Here is a 16919-nt window from a genome sequence, read left to right as displayed (position 1 = left end):
CATATTGACAAGGGGCTCCTGTTTTACCTGTGATTCTGATGTATCAGTGTAGGAGTGAATGCCTCACGGGGGATACATCTGCGTCTCTGGCTGAGTAATGACAGACAGTGCGATTGAACTGTTGTGATTCTCTAACATGCTGTTATATTTTATGATGCATTTCACATTCAGAATGTCTTCCGAACTATGTTTGTCAACTTTGAATCATTTGTTACCAACCGGTATCAAATGCCTAAACAGTAAATTACGATTTCTGGGAACGTTCTCTGATTGTAACAGGTGATCCATTTTTCAACCGTGCTTCCTTACATATCTCTCTGAATCTGTAATCTTCCCGATTTCGTATGACAGGTGCTCTTCCTTTCCGGCATTGACACTGCCTCGTAATTTAAAGATGACATGAGTTTATGAAGCAGACGTGAGCGTTGGAGAATTTGTTTGGTCTTGGCATATATCTTCGTAATGCTTCCTCATTTGAGTCTTGACCGACGAGTCGAAATGCAGCAAAATCTTCATCTTATAGTTGAACAGCTGAAACCTCAAATCTAAATAAAACATGCACCGCAACCTATGATAATGTAGCTTCCTTCTGGAACATTTCTCCACTATCAATGATCTAGGGAAAAAAATCATCTAAATGTGTTCAACGCAAATATTGTGCTGGCTCCTAGGACAAATGCCATAAAGCCAGAGCAAATTCAAAGGCAAGTTTATTCACATATAAAAAAAAAACTAAAGTACAGTTGATTTAAAACATGGCAGCAGCATAAGGGTCACAGAGAATCCTGTATGCAGCTTCAACAACCATAAATTAACTTAAGCAGGCATTATGCACATTATTAACAAAATGAACTCCGTTATATTAGAATAAAATGATCATAGTTGTTAGTCTGTAATCATTCTGTTCTTGCCTGAATGATATCTATTCTCTTGATACAGATGTTCCCAATTTATTTCAACATATGACATAAACAGTGCTCCCAAGAGAAAGAACGTTTGACACAGTGTGGAAGCATAATATCATTCGAACACCCAACTCCTTAAAGTGACAGGAGGCAGTAGAGCGGTGGGGGAGAGCCAATGATGACAATGATGACACCTTTCGACGATGGCAAGCATAGGATGTCTGTACGCGCGCGCGAGAGAGAGAGAGACAGAGAGAGATACACGTATTGAGATGCTAACACAAATAGACATCATCACGGGAACACATGCTTACGTTCTCAATCTCGTTCCCAAGCACCTCGAATCCTTTATTGATGATTATCCCTGAACCTGGCGGTGAGTCTGCATTATTCTTGTCAGATTGGAGTCTGGATCCTTGATATACTCTCCGGCTGTTCAGATTATATTGAGTCTCTGTAGGAGCCTCTGGTGATCAGTTTGCTGAATATAACCATATAAGAATTACAGCACGAAAACAGGCCATTTCGGCCCTTCTAGTCCATGCCAAATGTTGTGGAAGTTCCTACTTCCATAGCTGTGGAAGAACACAATATAGAAGTGAACTTTACTTATTGGGCAATACTTAATGCAAATGTTGCTTCCTCGTACCCACTGTGTACCGGAGAACCGCTGGGATATCTACTGAAGAGATTACTTCCTGCCTATACACATCAGTCGCCCTACTTAAATGAAAGATTTTCCGGAGTGCATGAGAGAGACAGTTTTCAGATTACTTTAAGTAATTCCGGAGTCGTGTGCTCCAGCTCTGTCATGTGTCTCTGCATCATAATGGCAAACATGTTCTCGGCAAGAAGCAGATACGCACTGCATACTAAGCATCGAACTTCCATGAGATTGTGTTCTCACCTGAGTGAATTAAAGCGTAATTCCCAACTAACCTGTGGAGAATTCCAGCAGAGAACTGTTGTAATATGCAGCGGAGCATTGTTTCTTAAGGGAGCTGCTGTTAAGTACTGCATGCTAAAGAGAATCTGCCTCTACATCTGGTGTAAAAATCGTTGTGCACACAGCAAACTATTTTCTTTGCACCAGAGAAACGAGAGCAGTTCATATGTAACTTTTCACGTTCAATGACATCAAACTGTACAAGAAATTTATCATTCTAAATGTAACTTTGCCAGGTGTATAATTTTCTAACAATCACCAACTCCTGTAAGCGTTTGACATCGGAAGAAATGCCGTGGCGCCCAGTAGTGGATAATTGTCTTATAAAGTTTGGTGGTTGTTGTACATGGAAGGATGTAAAACAGGTATGACAGAACAGACTTGTATATGATCATGAGCGGCAATGATGGTGTGGATAGCCAGAGGATTTTTTTTTTTTTTTACCCATGGCTAAATCGGTAAAACGAAAGGGCATTGTGCTAAGGTGCTTGGAAATACGTAACGAGGGGATGTCATGTGTCCGTTCTACACCAGAGTTGTGGGTACGTGGAATGCACTGCTGACGGCGGTGGTGGAAGCGCATTAAATAGGCTTTTATGACGCTCAGTTAGGTACATGGAGATTAGAAAATTAAATAGCTATGCGCTACGGAAACTCTAGGATGTGTCTAGTGTAGATTACATCTTCAGCACAACTTTATGAACAAAATTTCCTGTAATATGCTGTAGTTATCCATGTTTTAAGTTCTGCGTTGATTGCGAATGCCCATGCAGTTATAAGGAAATGAGAATTTATTCACTTTTGTCAATTGCGTGTTCTCGGATGCAAATTAGCTCTTTCACGTGTCTTCAGCAACTCAGTCTTTCGATACTTGACAGAAGCAGATGTAACTCCAGTGGAACCATAATATGGAATCATATTATAGTTGCAACAATACAAATATGGTATACACACGACTTTGAAGAACCATGTTTTTAAATGCAAGGGTATAGATGCAGGTCCCATTTTCAATTAATCCAATGAGTTAAGTGAACCATCGTAATCAGCGATTATTCGAAGGGTTGGCAGATCAGCTATGTTTAATCAAGAGCTCAGATTTCCATTGGAATTCTCAAGCAATTACGGCCTCTTGACTCTGTGTATTATTGCATGAAGCACGAAGAAATTGTGCAGAGTTCATTGTAGGCAATCATTTTAACGGAGTTCCGATCTATCATAACGCCGCAGTACTCTTCAACAGATACCAAGCACAGTGTGATGCACCACATTCCCACACAGGGACTTCCCCTTCATGCCCGGGCCTGCAGGCTACCGCCCGATAAACTCCACCTCGCAAAAGGGGAATTCAAGATGATGGAGGAGCTGGGGAATGCGCGACGTTCCGGCAGCAAGTGGGCCTCCCCACCCCATATTGTGTCCAAGTAGCGGTAGGATGGAGACCGTGCGGCGACTATAGGAGGCTGAACGACGCCACCAGGTCCGATCGCTAACGGAACCACGCATACAGGACTTTACGGCTAACCTGCATGGGCCGCGAATCTTTTCGAAGATTGACCTGGCCGGAGGGTCCACCAGGACAATGTACTTAAGACGCCCTCATTAGCCTCTTTGGCCTGTTCGCGTTCATCAGGATGCCGTTCGGGCTCGAAAACGCGGCGGAGACGTTCCTGCGCCTGATGGATGCAGTAGGAGGAGCTTTGGAATTTCAATTCATCTACCCGGATGACATACTTATCGCTAGACGCTCCCGCCAGGAACATCTAGCACATTTACAACTGCTCTGCTCCCGCATCGGCGACTACGGTCTGGCTATCAAGTGCGCCATGTGCCAGTTCGGAATAACGTCCATCGAAATATTGGGACACAGGATCGACCGCCATGGAGCTGTACCCCTTCCGGGAATAGTTGAAACCATATGTCAATTCGCCAGACACAGCACTGCAGGAGTTTTTAGGGATAGTTAACATTTACCACCGTTTCCTGCCCTCAGCGACCTGGATTATGAGGCACTTTTCGGCTTGATGTCGGGCAAGGTCAAAGTGATCACCTGGACAGAGGAGGCGATGGGGGCTTGCAAACAAGCAGAGAGCATATTAGCAAACATGACGCTCCTGGTCCACCCCCTGTCGACGTCCCCAGTGCCCTCACTGTGGTTGCTTCCGACGCCGCAGTTGGCTGCGTGCTCGAGCAGCTCATCGAAGGCCAATGGAAGCCGCGCGGTTTTTTCAGACAATTCCTTCGACCCCTGGAACTTAAGTGCAGCGATTTCGACATGGGAGCTGCTGGCCCTGTCCCTTGCCATCCGGCACTTCAGGAATTTCCTAGAAGGGAGGGAGTTCACGCTCTTCACAGACCACAAGCCCCTCATCTTTGAATTTGCCAAAGTGTCGGACTCGCGGTCGGGCCGTCTGCAACGCCAGTTGTAGTATATCTCCGAGTTTACAACCACGAGCACATCTCCGGGAATAACACCGCGGTAGCCGAAGAGCTGTCACACATCTCCGTCTAATTAATGCACTCTCTGTCTCCGGCGGTGGATTATGCGGCGTTAGACAAGGCGCAAAGACTAGACAGCGAGATGCCGACGTACCGATCCGCAGTCCACCTGGAAGGCATAACTATTTGACCCGAAGGTAATAAGCTCCTTTGAGATGTGCCCACAGGGCAACCTCGACCAATAGTCCCGACCGCTTGCAGGTGTCGACTTTTCGACGCCCTGTACAGTTTAGCCCACCGTTCCATCCCGTTGCCGATTTGGCTGATCGCGGACAGGTTTGTGGGGCACGGCCTCGGCATGCAGGTCGGGCATTGTGCCTAGACATGCACGCACTGTCAAGCTTCCAAAATCCGCAGGCACGTGGGCGCCCTACTGCAACACTTCCAGTCGACAAATAGGAGGTTTGAACATGTGCCCGTGTACATTGTCGGCCCACTGCCGTTTCGAGAGGAGCGAGATACATGTTCGCCATGTTGGACTGTTTCACGACGTGGACGGACGCTATCCCACTCGCTGACACGGCCACGGAGATATGCGCCAGAGCCCTGATTGCACGGTTGGCACGGGCGGCTCGGTTCGGAGTTCCAGCCACGTCACTTCAGAGAGGGGTGTGCAGTTCACTTCGGCTATGTGGTCTGCACTGGCACAACATCTCGGAACCCAGCTCCACAGAATGACTGCATACAATCTGCAGTCCACACGTCTGGTGGAGCGTTTCCATCGGTACTTGAAGTAAGCCCTCATGACACGCTTCCGAGTGGCAGACTGGGTTGACGATCTCCCCCGTGTGCTGCTTGGCATCCGCACGGCACAAAAGGAGGACCCGGCCGCATCGTTGGACGAAGTTGCTTGCGGTACCCCTCTCACAGTTCCCGGTGAGTTTGTGCCAACGTCTCGTGGCCAGGAGGACACACCTATGGCGGTCCTAGCAAAATTTGGCGAGTGACTTGGGACACTTATCCCAGTCCGGACGTCCCATCTCTGCACAACACCTAATTATGTGCCCAAGGACCTACAACAGAGCAAACATGTTTTCATTCGCCCCGGAGCGCACAGACCACCCTTGCAGAGATCATACGAAAGGCCCTACAAGGTGATGAGCAATAATGGGAAGACCTGCTCCTCGACATCGGCGGTCGTGAAGAGTATTTTACCATCGACAGTCTCAAGCCGCCGCATCTAGAGCTTAAACGCCCGATTGCGGTGCCATCCCTACGACGACGAGTCCCACCACCAAGAAGAACTGACAGTGTGAAGTCTGTGGACGTTGCACCTCCTGCGCTGGTTTTCCGGGTGGGGTGGTCATGCGGCGGCTCGCCCACGCGGCAGCGAACCTGCTCCAGCACAAGCGGGCGAGTCGGCAGTCAACGACAACCGTGAGGGCTCTGAGTAAGGGAAAGATCTCAGCCCGGAAGCCGACATCATCTTCGCCACGCAAAGACCGAGGGATGCTGGGAGCGGAGACTTGTCGATGATCAGCGCGACAACAACATGCAACGTTTGTATATAATTCATTGTTGTATCTGATGGTGTTGCAAGGTTGTGGCGGTGGAACGAAACCAAGTGCAGAACACAGGTGTGAAGCCAGAGTCGGTAGGCCTGACGGTCGTTGCGAGCGTTGAATTGGTACCCAGTGAGTCATTGTCCGGGGATTAGATTTAGCAAAGAACTCAGGGGCGATGCTAAACTTAAAACTGATAGTCCTAAGAACCATGGAACGCGCTTATTCATACACGAGTCTACCAACAAACTGGTAGATCCTTGTTGTGATCTCGGAGTTTTTATACAGCTTTTGCTGATGGAAAGCTGAAGTTTGTAATTAGTGGAACCCGAGAATGACTGGAAAATAAACGAGGTGATTGAGGCCCAAGTCCTGCTGAAAATAACCAGGTGGGGGATGCCAGAAGGGACCATGACAGTAATCCTCCCTCAACGGCAGCATCCAGACGATCCTCCGGGCCTGTCTGGATGGTCGCGATGAAAATCTTCGATGAGTGAAGGGTGTAGGATGAAGGAGCGGGTATCCAGCAACGCTCTTGTGGACCGTACCTTTGCTAGTGTACCAGCTATTGTGACCCCTTTCCCTGCGGCCCCATGTAGTAGTCGTCGGACGGTGTCTGCCGAATGGTTCTTGATGATACGGGCAAGTGGTGGAGTTACAGCTGAGGGGCACAAGGGGCTGATGGAAACTGGCTTTAAATGAGACACTTGAAAATTTGGGTGAATGCGCTGGACCTTGGCAGCGTTAGGCGGACGATATGGGATTGAAATCACTTTCAACATTGAATGGTTCGTTTTTGAGTTTAGGGAGGGCTACAAAGTTCACCGCCTTGGAGAAGATGGCTCCATGCAGAGTTTCAAATTCCGACTAATGAGGGGTAGAGGATGTTATATAGGCCTCAGAGGTCGATACAAGGGCGAAGCGTCCAGTCTTTCATTTCTGCAAAAAAAAAAAAAAAGAAACCGGCTCCTACAGGGGAAGATGAAGGCCTGATACTGCCTGCTGCGAGACACTCGCTAATGTATTTTTCGATGTCCTCTCTCTCCGGTTAAGAAATGTTAAAAAAGCGACTTGTGGGAAGCGAGTCCGGGGAGAATGTCGATGGCACGATCATATGGGTGGTTCGGAGGCTGGGAAAGGGCCCGTTGATCACCGAACACTTGTCCCCGGTCATGTTAGTCTGTCGGGACGTGGGACAAGTCAAGGGGATCCGAAATAGGCGGGGTCGAGGTAGCTTCGCTGGGAGATGGTGCCTCCCGCAGACAGTTGGCATGGCAAGACGGGCTCCATTCATCTATAGTATCAGTAGACCAGTCGATATGGGGATTTTATTCGGGCAGCCAAGGAGACCCTAGAACTACCGGGGCTTGGGATAAATGAATGAGACCAAATCGTACATCCTCCCGATATTTGCCGGATCCGATCAAGGTCAGAGATTGCGTACGGTGGGTCAGCCGAGCAGCAGTTCTCCGTACAGGGCTCGGGCCTACAGGGCGGTAGTTAGTTGCTCGCAATGTATTACCCTGTGTGCCTATCTCTTCGTCCAGCACATTGCTCTCATCACCGGAATCCACCAAAGCGGAAAGGGACAGGGACTGTGGTCGGTAATAAACGGTTGCCGGGATCTGCATCCGAGTCTGGGGTGATGAAGAGAGTATCACTCTTCTCAGCAGAGGTCCCTTTCCCTTTGGTTAGCCATCCTTTTGGCCGCTGAGGGCAGGTATCCTGGTGGTCACAATTGTAGCAATCCCCAGCTCTCCACCTCCGAATTTGTTCGTCCGGGGAGGGACGGTTCCGTTCCTGCAGCATCGGTTCCTCCCTCGTTGGGGGTGGGGATGGTCTTAGCAGGAGCCACACTTGGAGCGGCTGGGGAAGGGTTGCTGGCTGAGACTGGTAAGGTGGACCGTGGGCTTTCCCGAGGAGTGCGGAGACTGGTTCTGTGTCTCTGACGTCTCTGAAGTCGATAATCTAATCGAATGGCTAGTGAGAACAGAGAGTCCAGGCAGTCCGTGTCGTCCCTCGCGGCCAAATCATCCTTTATCTTGTCCGAGAGGCCCTGTCGAAACATCTCCCGTAGCCCTCGTCATTTCACCCGGAGTCTCTGGCTAAGTTCTCAAACTCAACTGAATACACGGCCACGATTTGTGAAGCCTGAAGAAGAGTCACCAATCGTTTTGCGGCGTCATTACAGCGAATGGATGTTCGAAGACTTTCCACATTTCAGTGACAAAGGAAGAGCTGAACGTACAAACCTCTGTTCGGTTATCCCATATGGGGTTTGCCCAGAACAAGACATCCCCTCGTTGCAGCTCAATTATGTACGCAATCTTTGATTTATCGGAAGTGTAGGTACGGGATTGCAGCTCAAAGACCAGTGAACATTGTAACATGAAGTCCCGGCAGGTGCCTAGCTTCCCAGGGTAGGGTTCAGGCTTGGGTTCACACTGTTATCAATGGGATGGTGTTGCTGATTCCGGGGTGGAAGCCATCCCCAGCGGTGCGGTTTGTGGTTCAGGAAGGGGACGGAGAAAACGAAGCGGAGACCGCGTCCACTTGCTCACTGACCTTCTGAACATTCGTGGTTAACGTACGAAGGTTTTCCGTGATCTCCCAAAGTAGCTGGGCGTGAGCGCCCAATGGGTAGCCTTGGCTGGCCATGGTCTGCTTTACGTGATCCGTGTATGCTTGGTTCATCGTGGCCAGTTCGTTCCGTTGGAAGAAAGTGGCGGTGGAACGAAACCATCTGCTGAAAACGGGCGCAGACGGAACCGAGTCGGGAGGCGTTACGGTCGGAGCAGACGTGGAATTCGTGCCAAATGAGACTTTACACTGGGTCTTGGTTTCAGTAGAGAATTCTGAGACGATGCAAGACTTTGAACTGATAGGCCTAAGAATAATGGAACGAGCTTACTCAAACACGAGTCGACCAACGAACTGGCAACTCCCTGTTGCGTTCACAGGGTTTTATACAGCATTTGCTGATGCGAAGCAAGTATTGGTAGTTATTGGAACCTCAGAATGATTGGAAACTAAATGAGGTGATTGTGACCTAATTCCTGAGGAAAATAACCAGGTGGGCGATTGCCAGATGGGATAATGACAACCTCATCTACCAAAATGGATCACTTCACTCATACCTGTTTGAATTGCAATAACCACTTGTCAGCCCAGTTTTGCATAATATCAATGTTCCGCTGTAACCTCTGACAACCGTCAACATTATCCACAAAACCAACTTTTGTGTCATCAGCAATCTTTCTAAACCATCCCACCAATTCCTCACCCAGGTCATTTATAAAAATCACCAGAAGTAAAGGTCCTAGAACAGATCCCAGAGGCACTCGACTGGTGCCTGACCTCCATGCAGAATATGACCGGTCTACATGCACACTTGGCCTTCAGAGTAAAGCCAGTTCTGGATACACAAAACAACGTCCCCTTGGATCACATGTCCCTTATATTCTCAATAAGTCTTTCATGCAATACCTTATCAAATGCCTTGCTGAAATCAATATAGACTACATTTGCTGCTTTTCATTCACCATTGAGTTTTGTCACATCCTCAACAATTCAATCAGGCTCGTAAATCACGACTTGCTCTTGACAAAGCCATCCTGACTACTCCTAACCATATTATACGTCTCCAAATGTTCATAAATCCTGCCTCTCATAATCTTCTCCATCAACTTAGCAAACACTGAGGTAAGACTCACTGGTCTATAATTACCTGGGCTATCTCTGCTCCCTTTCTTGAATAAAGGAACAACAACCACCCAATCCGTCCGTATCAATCCCGTTCCCAGAGATGATGCAAAGATCATCGCAAAATGGACAGTCAATTTCCTCCCTCGGCTCCCACTGTAGACCGGGGTACATTTCTTACAGTCCGGGGACTTATCGAACTTGATGCACGATAAAAGCTCCAGCACATGCACTTTCTTAATTCCTACATGCGGAAGCTTTCAAGACTGCTGCGAACATCACAACAATTACGATGACCTTTTTTTTTCCAGAGTGAATACTAAAGTGAAGTATTCATTAAGTACGTCTGCAATTTCCTGTGGTCACATACACTTTTTCCCATTGTCACACTTAATAGGTCCTATTGTTTGTCTTCTAATCCTCTTGCCCTTCACATACTTGTAGAATGGCTTGGGGTTTTCCATAATTCAACCCGCCAAGGCCTTCTCATGGCACCTTCTGGCTCTCCCATTTTCCTTCATAAGCTCCTTCCTAGTAGCCTATTAATCTTCTAGATCTCTAACATTTCCTCGCTCTCTGAACGTTTTGTAAAATCTTTTTTTTCTTCATGACTAGATTGATTACAGCCTTTGTACACCACGGTTCCTGTAGCCTAGCTTAACGTCACTGTCTCATTGGAAAGTACCTAGACAGCACTCTACACAAATATCCTCTGACTTTTTTCAACATCTCTTCCGTACTGTTACCTGAGAACTTCGGTTTGCAATTTAAGCCTCCAACCTTCTGCCTCATAAGTCCCCTTATTCCAATTAAACGTCTTGCTAACATGCCTATTTCTACCGCTCTCCAATATTATTGAAAAGTAGATAGAATTAAGATCCGTATGTCCAAAATGCTCTCCCACTGAGAAATCAGACGCCTGATCACCAGGTTCATTTTCCAATAGCAAGTCAATTACAGCCTCTCCTCTTGTAGGCTTATCTACAAATTGTGTCAAGAAACCTTCATGAACACACCTAACAAACTCCACCAGATACAGACCCTTCGTTATAGGGAAACGCCAATCGATATTTGGGAAAATAAAATCTCCAATCACGACAACTCTGTTATTATTACACCCTTACAGGATCGGTTTCCCTATCTGCTCCTCGATATCGCTGTTACTATTTCGCAACATATAAAAACGTTCAGTAAGGTTATTGACCCTTCCTGTTCCTAACCTCCACCCACAGTGAATCGGTAGATAAACCCTCCATTGCCTCCACCATTTCTGCAACCGTGACACTGTCTCTGATCAACAGTGCCACGACCACACCTCTTTTTCACCCTCCTTGTCATTTCTAAAATTTGTAAAACCCGGCAGATGAGGTAACCAATACTGTCCCTGGGTCATCCACTTCTCTGTAATGTCCACATCATACCTCCAGGTACTGGTCCATGATCTAAGCTCATCCGCTTTGCTCAGAACAATCTTTGCGCTAAAATAGACACATCTCAACCTTCGGTCTGTGCGCGTCGCTTTTCTTATATCTGCCACTCCTCCCTCTCGCACTGTATACAAGCTTTCTCTATTTGTGAGCCAACCTCCTCTTCCCCAGTCTCTCCAGTTCGGTTCCCACCCCTGAAAATTACTTCCCACAAAACTCTTCCCAATACCCGGAACAAAACTATCCTGCCAGGATATTTGTCCCTCTGGGATTCAGGCGCAACCCGAACTGTTTGTACACGTCACACCTGCCCCGACAGAGGTCCGAATGATCCAGAAATCTGAATCCCTGCACCCTGCTCCCAACACTAAGCAACGAATTTACCCTCCGCCTCATTCTATTGCATTTCTCACTATCGCATGTCACAGACAGTAAATCCGAGATACTACATTTGCGGTCGGGTTTCTCAACTTCCTTCCTACCTCCCTGTAGTCTGTTCTCTGGGCCTCTTCTCTTTTTCCTGCCTATGTAATTGGTACTAAGATGTTTCACGATTTCTGCAGTTCTCCCTCCCATTACAGGGTATCTTGGACGCGATCGGAAACATCTCGGACCCTGGCACCTGGGAGGCAGGCTGCCATCTGAGTTTCTTTCCTGCGTCCATGGTATCGACTGTCTGGGTTCTAACAATAGAGTCTCTTTTCACTGCTGTCTTCCTCTTGCTTCTCTTAACCTTCTGAGCCAGAGAGCCAGACATTGTGCTGGAGGGAAGGCCAATGCCCCTTCCCAATTTAGCCAGACACCCCCCTCCCGGCAAAGATTACTCAAACAAGAGTACTTATAGACCCGGGGTACAGACACAGTGTCCTCTCTAGTACCTAACACTTCCCCTTCCCCCTCCTGACTGTGGCCCAATTCTATGCCTGCCGTGGCACTGGTGTGACTACCTGCTCTTAACTCTTCTCTGTCACCTCCTAGCTCTCCCTGACTAGGCGAATGACATCGAACTGCATAGGAGTTCCCTAACTCTGAACTTTTGGAGCTGCAGTTGGACACAGCCAATGAATATATGCCCGTCCGGGAGGGTCCGCCCGTCCTGATACCCCTCTTCTGACACTGAGCACAGAAAACTAGCCTCACATTATACCTCGCCTCGTCCCGTTACTGCCTAAGCCCGTTGAGGCAAAGCCCTGTTACCATGCTGTCCGCTGGATTTCGGAGCCTTCTTTTTATACCTTTAGTGATCTCGTGGTTGACAGTACGCGCCTGCGCAGTCTCACACTACTTTCACCCAAGTAGTAAAACAATACTCCCTTGGCTCCGAAAATTCAACAGTTCTCGCTCAGCCTTATTCCTCCAGGTTGACTTTACTGATGACTTCCTCAACGCTTATGATGCTACCTTGTTTTCTGTAATCATCAATCTGTAAGGCAAAACTGCATGCCACTTTGCTGTTTTTGTTACAGCAGTTTCACCATCGAAGCATCTGTTTCACATTGTCACTTGCCCGTGTGCTATACAGTGCCAAAAGTCTTGCTTCATACCTAAAATTGCTTTTGCACTTTGCATTATCTGAGTTGGAAAAGGGGTCTCTTTACCCGATTCTGCACACGTACTTAATCCATATAGAGTAAAAATCTTTTCCAGTAAGATTTTTGTAGTAGTTTTAGCCAGCTCTGTCTAAAAAACTTCCTATCACTTTGTGAACGTATCAACCTCTTCACAAATATTTTTCAATTTCCTAGAATGGGAGCCAATTTTCTATCTGCAAAAAAGTTCACGGCCCTTCAACTGGTCTGTTATGTAGAGGGCGACTTACTTCATTTATTTTGTTACATCTCTATATTTATTCTGCAATATTTCGCTCCTCCTCCTACTGTCACAAATCTGCGGCTGCTATGACACCCTCCCCCATTTAAAACAATATGGTTCAAAAATTTGAGTGGGATTTTTCCTTTAAGAAAGCACAGTAGCATGTTGAAATATATTGCAGAGCATAGCGGCGGATGCAATTTATGGACGAAATGTTATGCGTTAAAGATTTCGATGGACGAAAGATTAATATTATATTTTGAATAAGAAAGCCAGTTTTGCTGTTTAGTTTGTTAAATATATGACATTGGCTTTCAGCAGAAAGGATGAAAATAACTGCCCTGTTTCCATCTCCGCCATGTGGTCTCATTTTACACCTCTGCTGTTTTAGTGTCTCTGAACGGGATAGCGAGACGTTATACTGCTGTTATCTGTACCGTCTCGTGTTAAAGCTGTTCTGTTTCTTCAGATACCGTGAGAAAATATATCTCATAGATGACAAAGCAGGCGGTTATAGTTCTTTCTCATATCCTTGAGTGCAGCTGCGATCGTGTTGGGAGAATATACATATATTTTTTTACTGACATCATGCCGGAATAAAAAAGCCGTAGGTCTCCAGCCTCCCAACTCAGTCTTAGTAATCAAGGCTTGCGAAGATCCCTTATTGTCCAGTGCCCAGACATCTTAACCCCGTCCCTTTCTGCGTGCAGATCACCGGAACGGGCTTGGGACTCCTTATGTTGCAGAACAGATATGATCACTCCAAGTGCTGCAGAGGGAGGTTTCCGGAGTTCTCCATTATAGTGAAAATGGCAGTCAAACAGACGTTTGGCAATGGCATCAATTGCTCAGAACCATTGCCTTCCCTCCTATATATCTGATAGAGCTAAAATCATAGGAGAAAAAGGCTGGACCTGATATTTGTAAAAATAGATTGTTGGCCTGATGAGGGACGAAAATGATTATCGTATTGACTCTCGTAACAGTATTCCCGCTCTCATATTGTTGCCAATCAATCATCTTTGCAAGCGATTGTATTTAAAGTGTCATCTTCTCGAAAGATCCAGAAAAAGCAAAGAAAAGAAAGAACAACAACAGCAACAACTCCGGCAAAGTCGATTTAGGAGGTAAATTGTGCTGCTCTGGAGGCACGTCGCGGAACATAACATCATTAGGTATATTCAGAAAATATGTGTTTTTTCTGCACTTGCTGCGATACAACGCGGAGAGCGGCCAAACAATCCTTGATGCATCCTGTTCCTGCAACCACCGTCAAAATTGATTATCTCTACCTGTTCATGGAATTAGCTACATTTTCCATTTAACCTACCCCGCACATCTTTGGATTGCTAAGGACACCAAATACTCCGGGGAAAACACACGTATTCTACCGTGGGGACGCACGAAGTATATTTAAAACACAGCGCCGTAAATAACTACGTTCTCTGAATTGACCCGAACTATAGTAGAGCCGTACTAACCACGAGACTACCTGGCGTCCAAGTGAATAGAGCAAGAGAAAATTAATTGCTAGAGAGGAAAGATACCTTTCTTTTCTATGAAGAAAACACTGAAACATACGGGAATAGATTTGTATGCCGAGTGCTGGAGGAGTACCGAATTGGCTTAATGTCACATCGTTTGGAAACACTCCGTGGTAGAACATCTATAATGAGAAATTGATATGTATATGTACTGTCGGAGCAGCAGACGCAAAGACAAAGAGACAGAAATGAGTGACATGGGAGATGATAACACAATAAGCAAACGCTCAAAACAGAAGAAGTACAGAATGCGAGAGAGAAGATGAAAGAGTGGAATTAACGAAAAAATAAGAAATTGCAGGAAAATACGCAGCACACAAACTACAAGCTAATGAGTGAGTGGCGGAAGGGAGAGGCACTGAGAGAGTAAAAGAGATAGGGAGAGATAGGAGGAAAGAGGGAGAGAGGAAAGGGGTGGAGAAACAGACAAACTGTAATGAAAAGAACTTTTGAAACGACGACCTACATATCAAGGAAACAGAACGAGACAATAGAAAATAGGGAGATATGGATGGCCAGACGAAGGCAGACACATGGAGGAAGACAGATAATGGAAGTTAGGGAGAAGGGAAGAGTGCAGAAATCAGCAATGTATACAGGCTATTGACGCATGTGGAGTTTGAGAGTGGAGAGAGAGTTTGGGCGAGACGGAGAGAAAGTGAAAGAGGAAGATCTCTATAGCTAAACGACATTCATTATTTGTATTACTTACAGATTACATCGGTTGTGCTGCCCGGTGTGTCTGTAAAAATGGCAATTTTGTACCCTGGGTCTCTAGAAATCCTGGGTTGTCGAAGATTCTGGTGTCTTTTATTAACAATGAGCAAAAAACCTGCCCACCGCAATACGATGGGTCAGTCAAGTTTCGACTAAATTAATGGATGAAAAGAAACAGACAAAACATTAGAATATACACACCTGAAAGGACATCTTTTTATTTCTTTCACCATCATGGGATATATCCGAAATATCTGTTGCAAAATGCTTCACTTTCATAATATCTGGGCAGGCTTTACGTTGAACTTAGAAAGAGAGGTTATTTCCAGGACCCTCTCCCTTATTGCGCCGGATATCACCACGACATTGAACTCAACCTATCGTGGCAGCTGCACTCAAAACGCTGCTCTGGGCGTTGCTGACCTCAATTAGCACTGAAAGATAAAACAGATATCGAATGATGTAATGACAGGATGTGAGCATACACACAAATAAACACAAACACAGAAACACACACACACACACACACACACACACACACACACACACACACACATTACTACTCGGTCTTTTTTATTCTTTATCAATCATCACTTTAAATCGTTTCTCTGTATGTACCCTCTTCTTGTGCCACACTGATAATAATATGTTTTGTGACCTAAAAAAAAAATGACGGTGACGCTCTTTCCTTGAGTTACAAGGACCTTGACATACCTGAGGAAATAGATGAAGCATGCATCAGGACGCCGCTTTCCATTAGATACTTTTCATTTCCTGCTCATTTCAAAATGTTCAAACGCCTTCTCGAATCCGAATTCTGAAAGAAAAAAAACAAATCAGTAAACATATCATAATTGGACATTATTTTAAGGTACGGGTCATGGAAACTCTGTCAGTCAGACAGTCACCGGCAGTGAAGTCAGAAGAGGAGGCTGTGACTTTCAGCTGCTCCTACGATACTACATAGACTACTATTATCTATATTGGTACCATCAAAGACCAGAAGAATGTCCTGTGCACATTCTGCACAAATATTATAGCGAATCTGAATACAAAGCCGACTATGCCAAAACTCGCTTCATAGTCTCTCTGGATGAGGCAAGAAAATTCATTAGTATCAAATTAAAAAACATGCAACTGAGTGACTCTGCAGTATATTACTGCGCCCTCAGACGCACAGTGATGTATTCCAGTTACATATTCGTACGATAAATCATTTGCTGCAGAATCCATGCTTTGGTCGTTGCAGCTAGATACATTTGTACACACCTTTTTTGCTTGTGGTTTTCTCCCTCGAAGACTACCAACTGAAGTTTTTCTCGCGTTGGTCAGTGAAGGTTCAGCGATGGTGTAATCGCACCACTCTTTGCAATGTTGTGATGTGATGTATTGCCTCTGCTAACTCATTTATTTTTGTGTAATATACATTCACACGGGAAGACAAACATTTGCCTCCAATGTCAAACCGCTATCACTCTTCGCTGTGTGCTAATCCGTGTTCGTTTTTGTGTATGTGTGGAGTGAGCGAGCTAGAGAGAGGCAGAGTATATGCGCAAACGTGATCGGGATCGTATGGACATGGAGACGATTCTGATGAACGTTTACCTTGTAGAGAATCTTCTGGGCTTTTGGTGCCGAGATGAGTATCAGCCTTGCTCTGCTGATTTATCTCTCTCTCTCTCTCTCTCTCTCTCTCTCTCTCTCTCTCTCTCTCTTTTGATCGCTTTCTATCTCTCTCACGGGTTTACATTCTCCCGCTAATAATTATTTTCTATCGCGCTTTAGCAGCATCAATTTTTCTGCTGCCAATCTCAAGTAATTTTTATCTTAACACTGACATACACACACTCTCTATCTCTCTCTCTGTC

This window comes from Hypanus sabinus, chromosome 26 (genome assembly GCF_030144855.1).
Source record: "Hypanus sabinus isolate sHypSab1 chromosome 26, sHypSab1.hap1, whole genome shotgun sequence".
Classification (NCBI taxonomy): Eukaryota; Metazoa; Chordata; class Chondrichthyes; order Myliobatiformes; family Dasyatidae; genus Hypanus; species Hypanus sabinus.
Note: the sequence above shows the minus strand (reverse complement) of the source record.